Source organism: Dermacentor silvarum, chromosome 8 (genome assembly GCF_013339745.2).
Source record: "Dermacentor silvarum isolate Dsil-2018 chromosome 8, BIME_Dsil_1.4, whole genome shotgun sequence".
Lineage (NCBI taxonomy): Eukaryota > Metazoa > Arthropoda > Arachnida > Ixodida > Ixodidae > Dermacentor > Dermacentor silvarum.
This window is the reverse complement of record NC_051161.1, coordinates 92,827,414-92,837,076: the sequence shown is the minus strand read 5'-3', so window position 1 is coordinate 92,837,076 and position 9,663 is coordinate 92,827,414. Positions and strand designations below refer to the sequence as shown.

The 9,663-nt window shown below is 47.0% G+C and overlaps 1 protein-coding gene and 1 long non-coding RNA gene across 2 annotated transcripts in view; both read left to right on the top strand.

Moving 5' to 3' along the window:
* Nucleotides 1-7,542, top strand: part of LOC119461582 (uncharacterized) — a 29,499-nt gene extending 21,957 nt beyond the window's left edge. The window contains exon 5 of the long non-coding RNA XR_007468511.1: nt 7,455-7,542. This is a non-coding gene — a long non-coding RNA (uncharacterized LOC119461582). The remainder of the gene's footprint in view (nt 1-7,454) is intronic.
* Nucleotides 1-9,663, top strand: part of LOC119462752 (uncharacterized) — a 351,136-nt gene that overhangs the window by 274,258 nt on the left and 67,215 nt on the right. The gene's annotated exons all lie outside the window — the stretch shown is intronic.

The following is a 9,663-nucleotide window of genomic DNA, read 5'->3' as shown; positions in this document are numbered from 1 at the left end:
TAACTCGATGTGCGAAGGATCGATGTAAAAAGAATCATTTTATGTTATGTGCACGAAAGTGGTCAAATATATTCAAGAATATATTCATCGTTCATTCCACAGCAACTTCAAGATTAACTACTGCATCTGGAGCTACACAATTCAATGCCCAAAGATATTGAAGAATGTATTGGTTGTTTCATTCCACAGGAAATTCTGCAGAAACTACTGCATCTGGAGCTATGTGGTTGACGTTTTATAAGTAACCAGCTTCCAGCTTGTATTTTCAGCGGCCTTATTTATGAAATTATGGAAAGTGTAAAAGGTGTTGCGAAGCATTCCTGTCAGGAAGTTGCAACTGAAACATTAGAAACAATCGTAAGATCGTGGGAGACGTCATTCCAGTGCTACCACGCAAGTATTCATCCCAGCGCTACGATATTTTCTGTATATATTATCCGACTTGCTCAACAGTGTGTACAGCGCGAAGTAGACAGGACGGACAGTAGACAGACGAAGCGCTTTGTGTGTCCACCGTCCATCCTGTCTGCTTCGCGCTGTAAAAAATTATGGGGTTTTACGTGCCAAAACCAGTTCTGATTATGAGGCACGCCGTAGTGGGGGACTCCGGAAATTTGGACCACCTGGGGTTCTTTAACGTGCACCTAAATGTAAGTACATGGGTGTTTTCGCATTTCGCCCCCATCGAAATGCGGCCGCCGCGGACGGGATTCGATCCCGCAACCTCGTGCTCAGCAGCCCAACACCATAGCCACTGAGCACGCGCTGTACGTATAGAGTCATGAATGACCAACAAGTCAAACTTTCTACACTTTTGCAGAACGAAGTTGTTTTCAGTTGTGCGGCCATTTGAGGTAATGGCACTAACAATTGTCGCAGACGATAATTTATAATTTCGCAGTGCCGTTGTCTTCATGAAGCGTCTCTGTAAGACGGGTGTCAATTTTCTACAAACCATCGAATGATTATGTGGTTGGGGAAATCGTCTAAGGACTTCCATCATCAGTCAATTTGGGTCGGATGAAAAGCAAAATAAACGTCAAAACTCTACTCACACACAGCAAAACTATTTTTTTACAGCCCCGATATGCGAGACCGACAAAGTGAACTTGCATTGAGCCAGGCTGAACCCATCCATTTACATGCAAAACTGGGAAATGGTACTGAAGATCCGGGTCCCTATATGCAGGTAGACGATTGGCCTGGTAAGTCGAAAGGACATCTTGAAGTAATGTTCTCCACAAGCTCTTGCACGCTTGCACATATGCTGTGAGGATGCGAGCAATCCATATTTATTATCCGCGAATACCACCACATCATTTGAGAAACAATCTGTCTTTCCCGCACTTTTTTTAGTGCGGCCATCGAGAGTGCAACTAAAATCAATGAAAAATTCATTCATGACTTAAAGCTTTAAGGCAACACTAAAATGTTGACCCGAAGTGGCAAAAGAAAACACTGAAAATGAAAAACTAGTTCGGTGCTTAGTGTCGAATTCGAAGGCAAAATTGAATGATGTGATCACCGAATTGGTTTCGTGACAAATTACGCGCATCAAAACTGGCTCTAGTGGGGAGCAATAATGGTAGGCGTTAGTACGTTGCTCATGAAGAAGTGAACCGTAGTACTGCGCGCGTTTTTTTTTCTCGTTCTTTTTGGCAGGGGTCATTTGTGACAGCCTTGTGATCGCAGCGGCGGAGTGAGCCGATGTGTTACGATGTCACGACGACTCCACCTCCTGGGTAACAAAACGTCAACTGGTTCGTAGTAACAAGTATTGTGGTTAAAATTTAGGTAGTAAGTATTCCAGCGTAGAGAGCGTTTGCTCCTTCATTTGACGTAAACAATTTTGTCGTCGGAAACCTCGTTCTAGTGCTCCTATAAACGTGGCTAATACGAGCTTCGAAATTCGCGCTTATGTCAAAGCTCAAGAATTACAGCAGTGCAGCCATTTAAAGAAGTAAGTAGGTGACCGCGGGTCCTAAGCCGTTTACCTATCTCTCCGGTTGCCTGTGACCCCAAAAATTTTATCATTTCAATGCATAGAAATCGGTCCAAGACGATATTCATAGATCAGGCTAACTGCAGCGACTTTTTCCTAACCCGTGACTCATTCACACTGGGACATTCGACGATTAGCGCAGAGCAGAACCTTGTGCCGCCAAGAATTCACATTGCTCGCCCTTCGCACTGAAAGAGCTGCTGCTATCTGTTTAAATAGTGCGAAAACAAAGAAAGGGCGCGATATTTTAATAGTGCCGCAATATACTTGGTCTGTACCACCATGTAGAAAACTACTTTTGAAGTACTAGAAGATAAACTTGGGCGAATTGGTGGGAATTCATGTTTAAGAAAATAACAGCGCTGGTTGGTTCTCTTGAAGGTTGACTATAGGATTCAAAGTCTACGTTGATCTAAATCGGCTGGTGAAAATAAAGCCAGGCTTATCTCCCACTCCACTACTTCTACTGTTCTCTCCTTCTCACTTAGAGTCACTTGAACAAATTTGTGCCTATGACATTTGTTGCCCGTGCGCCGCCATCGCCATGGTATGTCACGTGACCTCTCGCCGCCATATGCCATCCCTTCGAAGCGTCTGCGGTGTACGTATATTAAACTTGTAGCATCGACGGATTTTACGAGTAACAACACTTTCTCGCGAACGAACGAGCTAGTGAGCGACTGTCCCGTCCACCGCCTCCCTCCTTTCCATCCCCGAAACTCGGTAGCGAGAAAGCTAACGCGCAATACCCAGACGCGTATACCCAGTGACCCATGTCGGTGTCACAGAAGTTTTTTTTGGTGATCGGGACGTAAGTGCAGAGTGCGCTATACGCAATGACCCAAGTTGTTTCCGAGTGTGATTTGGAACCCTGTTTCCTGTGCGCAGCAAGCCTGACGCTGCCTTCTACCATGTACTGCGCAGACCCAGATTTGCGGGAAAACAGACAGACAGACAGACAGAAGACGACAGACAGACAGCAGACAGACAGACAGACAGACAGACAGACAGACAGACAGACAGACAGACAGACAGACAGACAGACAGACAGACAGACAGACAGACAGACAGACAGACAGACAGACAGACAGACAGACAGACAGACAGACAGACAGACAGACAGACAGACAGACAGACAGACAGACAGACAGACAGAAGACAGACAGACAGACAGACAGACAGACAGACAGACAGACAGACAGACAGACAGACAGACAGACAGACAGACAGACAGACAGACAGACAGACAGACAGACAGACAGACAGACAGACAGACAGACAGACAGACAGACAGACAGACAGACAGACAGACAGACAGACAGACAGACAGACAGACAGACAGACAGACAGACAGACAGACAGACAGACAGACAGACAGACAGACAGACAGACAGACAGACAGACAGACAGACAGACAGACAGACAGACAGACAGACAGACAGACAGACAGACAGACAGACAGACAGACAGACAGACAGACAGACAGACAGACAGACAGACAGACAGCACAGACAGACAGACAGACAGACAGACAGACAGACAGACAGACAGACAGACCGACAGCCAGCCAGACAGGACGGACAGCCAGAAGCAGACAGACGACCGACAGACAGGACAGACAGACAGACAGACAGACAGAAGCGGACGGACGGAAGGACGACGGACGGACGGACGGAACGGCCGGACGGACGGACGGACGGACGACGGACGGACGGACGGCCGGACGGACGGCCGGACGGACGGAGACGGACGACGGACGGCCGGAACGGACGGACGGACGGACGGACGGACGGACGGACGGACGTACTGACGGATGTTCGGTCTGTCTGTCTGTCTGGTCTGTCTGTCTGTCTGTCTGTCTGTCTGTCTGTTCTGTCTGTCTGTCTGTCTAATAGATAGATAGATAGGCACAAAACGCCTGAACTAGGCAAATAATGCTAATTGCATTAAAATCTATTTCATTATCCCGTTCTAAAGCATCGATAGGACAAGGAAAATTAGCGCAAACAAAAGGGCAATTCACACGGGAAGGAAAGTAAATATTTAGCCCTCTAGACTTTATGCTACCAATTATGTATTTATTATGTATTTATCGTTCCACTGCGGCTGTTTCTAATTCTCTATAACAAGTATACATGAAAAGTCAAAACGAAAAGCGAATGCTATCTGTAATATTCCTCTTCTTCCTTTCAATGTGACTGCGGCGTGCCATCGAGGTAACTTATTCTCGCTCGTTTTTTCTCTTCAGGGCTTGGGAACATCACAAAAAAACTTTGGTTGTACAGTTACCCTGGACAATGTGGCATTATGATATTTCCGTGGCAAGGTAAGTAGGAAGCGGCGCCTAAAGTACGACTGCTCACCGAACACAGCTTACATCATCTTCATATACACTGAGCAGGCAAAGAACATGGGGTGTAACTCATAAAATATTGTCACGCTGTCGTGACCCCGAAGAATTAGGTCCTGGCAGAATGGTCAGTCGCAGAACTACAACTCTTCATTGGTCGAACCTGTGCCGACAAAAACAAGTTAGACTCGGGCAGAACGATAGTGATGAGCTTATGCGTCGATCAGCGAAATCTGAAGTGCGAACGTTGGGCTGCCCGCCCGAGCCCAACCGAAAGCTTTATGACGAGACCAGAGTCCGACCCGGGCCCGGAAATAATCTACGTTACCCGCCCGGCCCGGCCCACCACCCCTTTACCTTAGGCCCGAGCCCGACCCGAGCCAGGCTTGAAAGTGGCCCGAACCCGGCCCGAGACCGAAAAAGATCCCCGAGCGGCATTAAAAAACATAAAAATAAAGGACAGAATGAAATTAATTTATTCTTAAGGCATAAATACATGTCAAATGCAATTATGAACACCATTTGAGCCGTCTGTATGCAAATACCAGCGCGCGAAATAGTACGAATGACCCTACCGAGCAGTATTCATTCATTCAGTTTATTCACCAGATAGTACTGGATGGCTACCTGGACTAAAAGCTGTGTAGACGGCTTGACAGAGGTCCAGCTAGCCGTTACAAGGCAGATACAACGAAAAGGCAAAAACAAGATACTTAGCAATAATGCATGAAGTGGACATGTAAGCATCCGTCTATATTGATAAACAAAGCCAGAAAATAAAAGAAATACTGTAGGGTCAAAATAAAAGAAGTGTGTCATCAATACACAAGAAAATAGATAGAAATATGAGTATTTCATTCAAAAAATTGATACAACAATACATTTATTACAACACATTTACAAAAAATGCTCGCAACTGGGATTTCGACATGTATTTCGTTTCTTTGTATTTGTTCAGCAGTAAAGGAAGACTGTATTGTAGCATTTGAAGCTTGTACGTAACATGTGCGAAAACGTGGCAGAAACCACGTGTCGGTGCTGCGTGTGTTTAACACAGGCCTGTGTACATGTAAGCTCGCCGTTGTTTCTAAGAACTGCCTAAATATTTCATTTGAATGATAAAAAGACGCCAGAGCACGATAATCATACATGTTCTTCATGCGAATTATGTTGAAGATTTGAAAACCGCTCAGACTACATTCACAATATTTAAGGCTGGCAATCTGTCGTATAACTTTGTTTTTGCAATATTACAACTTTTTGTTATGTTCGTTTTAGTTGTTGTTAGCCAGACCAAACTACAATAATTAATTCGAGAAGCAAACAATGCATAATATATCTCAATTTTAATATTTAAAGGAAGCGCACGACAACGTGACATCGCACCACTGACAGACGCAAGATTTTGACTAAGGTTTAAAATGTGTGAATCCCATGTAAGATCGAAGATAGTGTAATGCCGAAAATAGTGTGTTCCTCAACTATTTCAATGTCATTATTAAGACATCTAATGACGTGCTCTAGCCTAATAGCCTTATTTCTGGCTCGAAAAAAACATAACTTCTGTTTTTGAAGGATTAATTTTAAGCGAGTTTGAGGAAGACCAGCCAATAATTTGGTCAAGTATATTATTACATTCAACAGCCAGTTAGGTCGCGTCAGGACCAGAAAGAAGCGCGGTGCAATCATCTGCATATATAACAAACTTTACTGTCAAATCAATGTTAATTATGCTATTTATGTAAACATTAAACAGACGCGGTCCCAATACGCTTCCTTGCGTAGGCCTGCCGCCAGCAGTTTCCAACGGTACGACCTTGATGCGGCTCAATCCGCATTTATCGCAGCGCCGCCACAGTATTTTTTCCACGTCGGACGCTTCGCTGCAAAGCATGCGCCGCCCCAGCCGCCCGTCCCGCTCAACCGCATTCTAGTACACTATAGCCGAAGCGCAGCCATGACCTGTCGTGAGCGCAGCGCATGGATGGAGTAAATGGAGAAAGAAAGCTTTGCGCTCCTCCATGGTGTAGCGTAATGCGCTGCTGCTAGACGGCCGGTTGAGAACATGCGTGCAATCATGGATGCACGCAGTGCCATATTTCAGCCGCGTGACGAACTATCGTATCTTGCCAGTCATCGTTTTACCAACTCGCCTTTGAAGAATCAGCAAGTCGCGAACGCGCTTGCATCGCGCGGAAAGCATTAATTACATTGATATAGGTAAGGAATACAATGGCATCCTTTGGTTTGAGGCGACTTCAGTCCTTCTGGACTTTTACATTCGGTTCAAACAGCGCAAAATACGACGGAAGAAGAAAAGGAAAGTGCACAGAAGTAGCCCTGCTTGCTTCCAGCTGCGCCGGGGCAACAGGTTTTTCAGAGTCGAGACGCGCGAGGATAACTCGCTGCACGTTACGTGTACACCACCAGAAAGTCCGAGCCCGGCCCAGGCCCTCGTCAAAATACCCGAGCCTGGCCCGGGCCCGGGTCAAAAAACACACGCCGTGCCCGAGCCCGGCCCGAGCCCGTGAAAAAACTGCCCTACCCGGCCCAGCCCGGCCCGTGGGCCACGCCGGGCTCGGTCTTTCGGGTAAGCCGGAGCCCTTGCAGTGCTCTAATCTAACGCTTCTGGTCTGAAGGACGTATTTAGCGCTAGATAGACGAAATACAGTAAGCAGCATAACGAGGAACACGACGACCAAAGCAGCATGTAAGAGAACACGAACGCGTGGCATTGTCATTGTTCATTGCTGTGTTACTCTTTAGTGGTAAACATGTTCTTTAATTGTCGTCAATGAAGCAAATAAGTTCAGAAATACAAGATTATTTCTACACAAATACAAGAGTTATTTCTCTTTTTCACAGGGAGGATCCACTGCTGAGGTCCATGTGCGACAACAAGGACTTCCGAGACGAGGTAGCCACACCATATACCATATTTGTGAACGACTTTTTAGGGTACTTTGTAGTGATGATTATATGCACATTATTTACGGTGACGACTGTAGAACGAAACAGAATAAATAATTATAGATGCCGCTTTCCTTTTGTAGGCTTGTATTAGACGAAGTAAGATTGAATAAAGAAATCAGTTTTCAATAGGTTGGAAAATTATCGTTATTACGAACACAAAATAAAACGAAATGGTGCAGCAAATAAAGTGATGTGAAAGACGGCTCAAAATATGTAACTCTGACATTCTGGAACAGGCGTGTCAATACTGTGACAAACATAGGCTGGGTTCAAATTTTAATTAACTAACAGAATGCCGTTTCATGCGAAAATAGACGACAGAGGCTACTCTATTTAAGTGTAGCAAATATGGAACAGTTGTCAAAATGCGATTCAAGGAAGTATTTATTTGTTATCTGGGGCGCTATAACGTAAAATGATTCCGAACTGTCTTGATTCCAAACTCCTGACGTCAAATTCTAATAAGGGCCCATCAAAACAGCTTAACCAGAAGTCTCTCCGAGTTTTGGGTGTAATCGTAAGTGCCGACTTAAATTGCTAACTGGTACCCCTTGCTTCCGGCGTGTCAATACTGTGACAAACATAGCCTGGGCCAAATTTTAATTAAAAAGAAAACAGAATGCTGTTCAATGCGAAAATTGCTGACAGGAGGAGGAATAAAATTTTCCTGTAGAACCAGCACTTTATGATGGCCGGGCCTACGCCTCCCATGAGGGGACGTCGAGGGCTTGCCTCGCCGCCGCCTCACGGGCGTGCTGTGTCGCCCAGGTTTGGTCGTCGAGGGTGGAGCTCCGCAGAGCCTCACGCAACCTCGACGAGAAGGTCGTGGTGTTAATGTGTGTGTACTGTGCTGGGCAATCCCACAGCATATGCGGAAGTGTGGGTGAGTGCCAAAGCACCGGCAGTTGGGGGTACTGCAAACTTCAGGGAATATAGGGTGTAGGCGGGCGGGTGAAGGGTACGTATTTGTTTGTAGGCAGACGCAGGGTGGTAGCCTGCGCCCGGCTGAACTTGGGGTGAGGTGGGGGGAAGGCTCGACGACTAAGGTAAATGCCTTAACGAGATCGTTATAAGTAGTCAGATTGTCCCTGGTGTCCAACTAGTCTCCAGTGTCTCCGGCGCGGTTGACTAGTCCTCGCGCAATGGAGTGGGTGACCTCGTTGAGGTTGGGGAGGTTTGGGTGGACAGGGCTCGCATGGGCCGGTATCCACCTCAGGGAGATCGTGGTGTCTTTAGAGTGAGGTGCCTGGCAGAGGATGCGAAGAGCTTGAGGAGAAATACGGCCTTTTCTGAAGTTAGTGTCGACTGAGCGAGAGTCACACACGATGGTGTGACAGGTGGGATCTTGAGTGGCCAGGGCGATGGCCACTTCTTCAGCCGTCTCGGCAGTGGGGGTAGTGACGCTGGAGGCGTGGTGTAGGAGTCCATCGCGTGTGGCGACGGCCACAAATCGTGTGCCATGGGAATATTGGGCTGCATCAACAAATGTGACGCCAGGTACATGAGCAAGGGCTTTTATGATAGCTCCGGCCCGAGCTTGGCGCCGGGCCCTGTTAATTCAGGGTGCATGTTTCTAGGGATAGGGTCTGTGGGGATCCAGCTACGAATGTCAGTCGGGATCGATTGTTTGGGGCCCTGTTGCTGATGGTAAGTGAAGCCAAGCGTGGATAGAATAAAGCGTCCCGTTTCAGTAAGGGTGAGCCGTTCAAGCTGAAAGCATTGCTGTGCTTCACTGAATTCGTCAAGGGTGTTGTGAACTCCTAGTTGGTTGAAGAGCTCAGTGCTGGGTAAATGCGGGAGGCCAAGTGCTTGCTTGTAGACCCTCGTATATATGAGGGTGGCGAGCTTGTTTTGCTCAGCCCGGTACCAGTTGAGGTACGCAGCAACGTAGGAAATGTTGCCTATGACAAAGGAGTGCACGAGGCGGAGAAGGCTTTCTTCTTTGAGTCCCCCTCGTCCGGTTGGATATACGTTTAAGAAGGCGTAGGGTGTTTTGAGATCGGGCGCAGATCTTGTTGAGAGCCAAGGCATTGGAACCGTTGGCAGAGATGACGAGACCGAGGACCCGGATACTAGAGACGTGTGGTATAGGACTGCCATCTTGAAGGCATAGGGTGATTGCGTCACAGGGTGGGTGATCAGATTGGTGTTTGGGAGGGCGTCCTCGCTGAATGGGCTTGTAGAGAAGAAGCTCCGATTTAGCCGGTGAACAGCGAAGTCCGGTTCCTTGGAGATAGGCTTCAACCGGGTCAATCGCCGTTTGGAGGGCTGACTCCACTTGACCATCACTGCCTCGGTACGCCCAGATGGTGATGTCGTCGGCGTAGATGGTATGGTT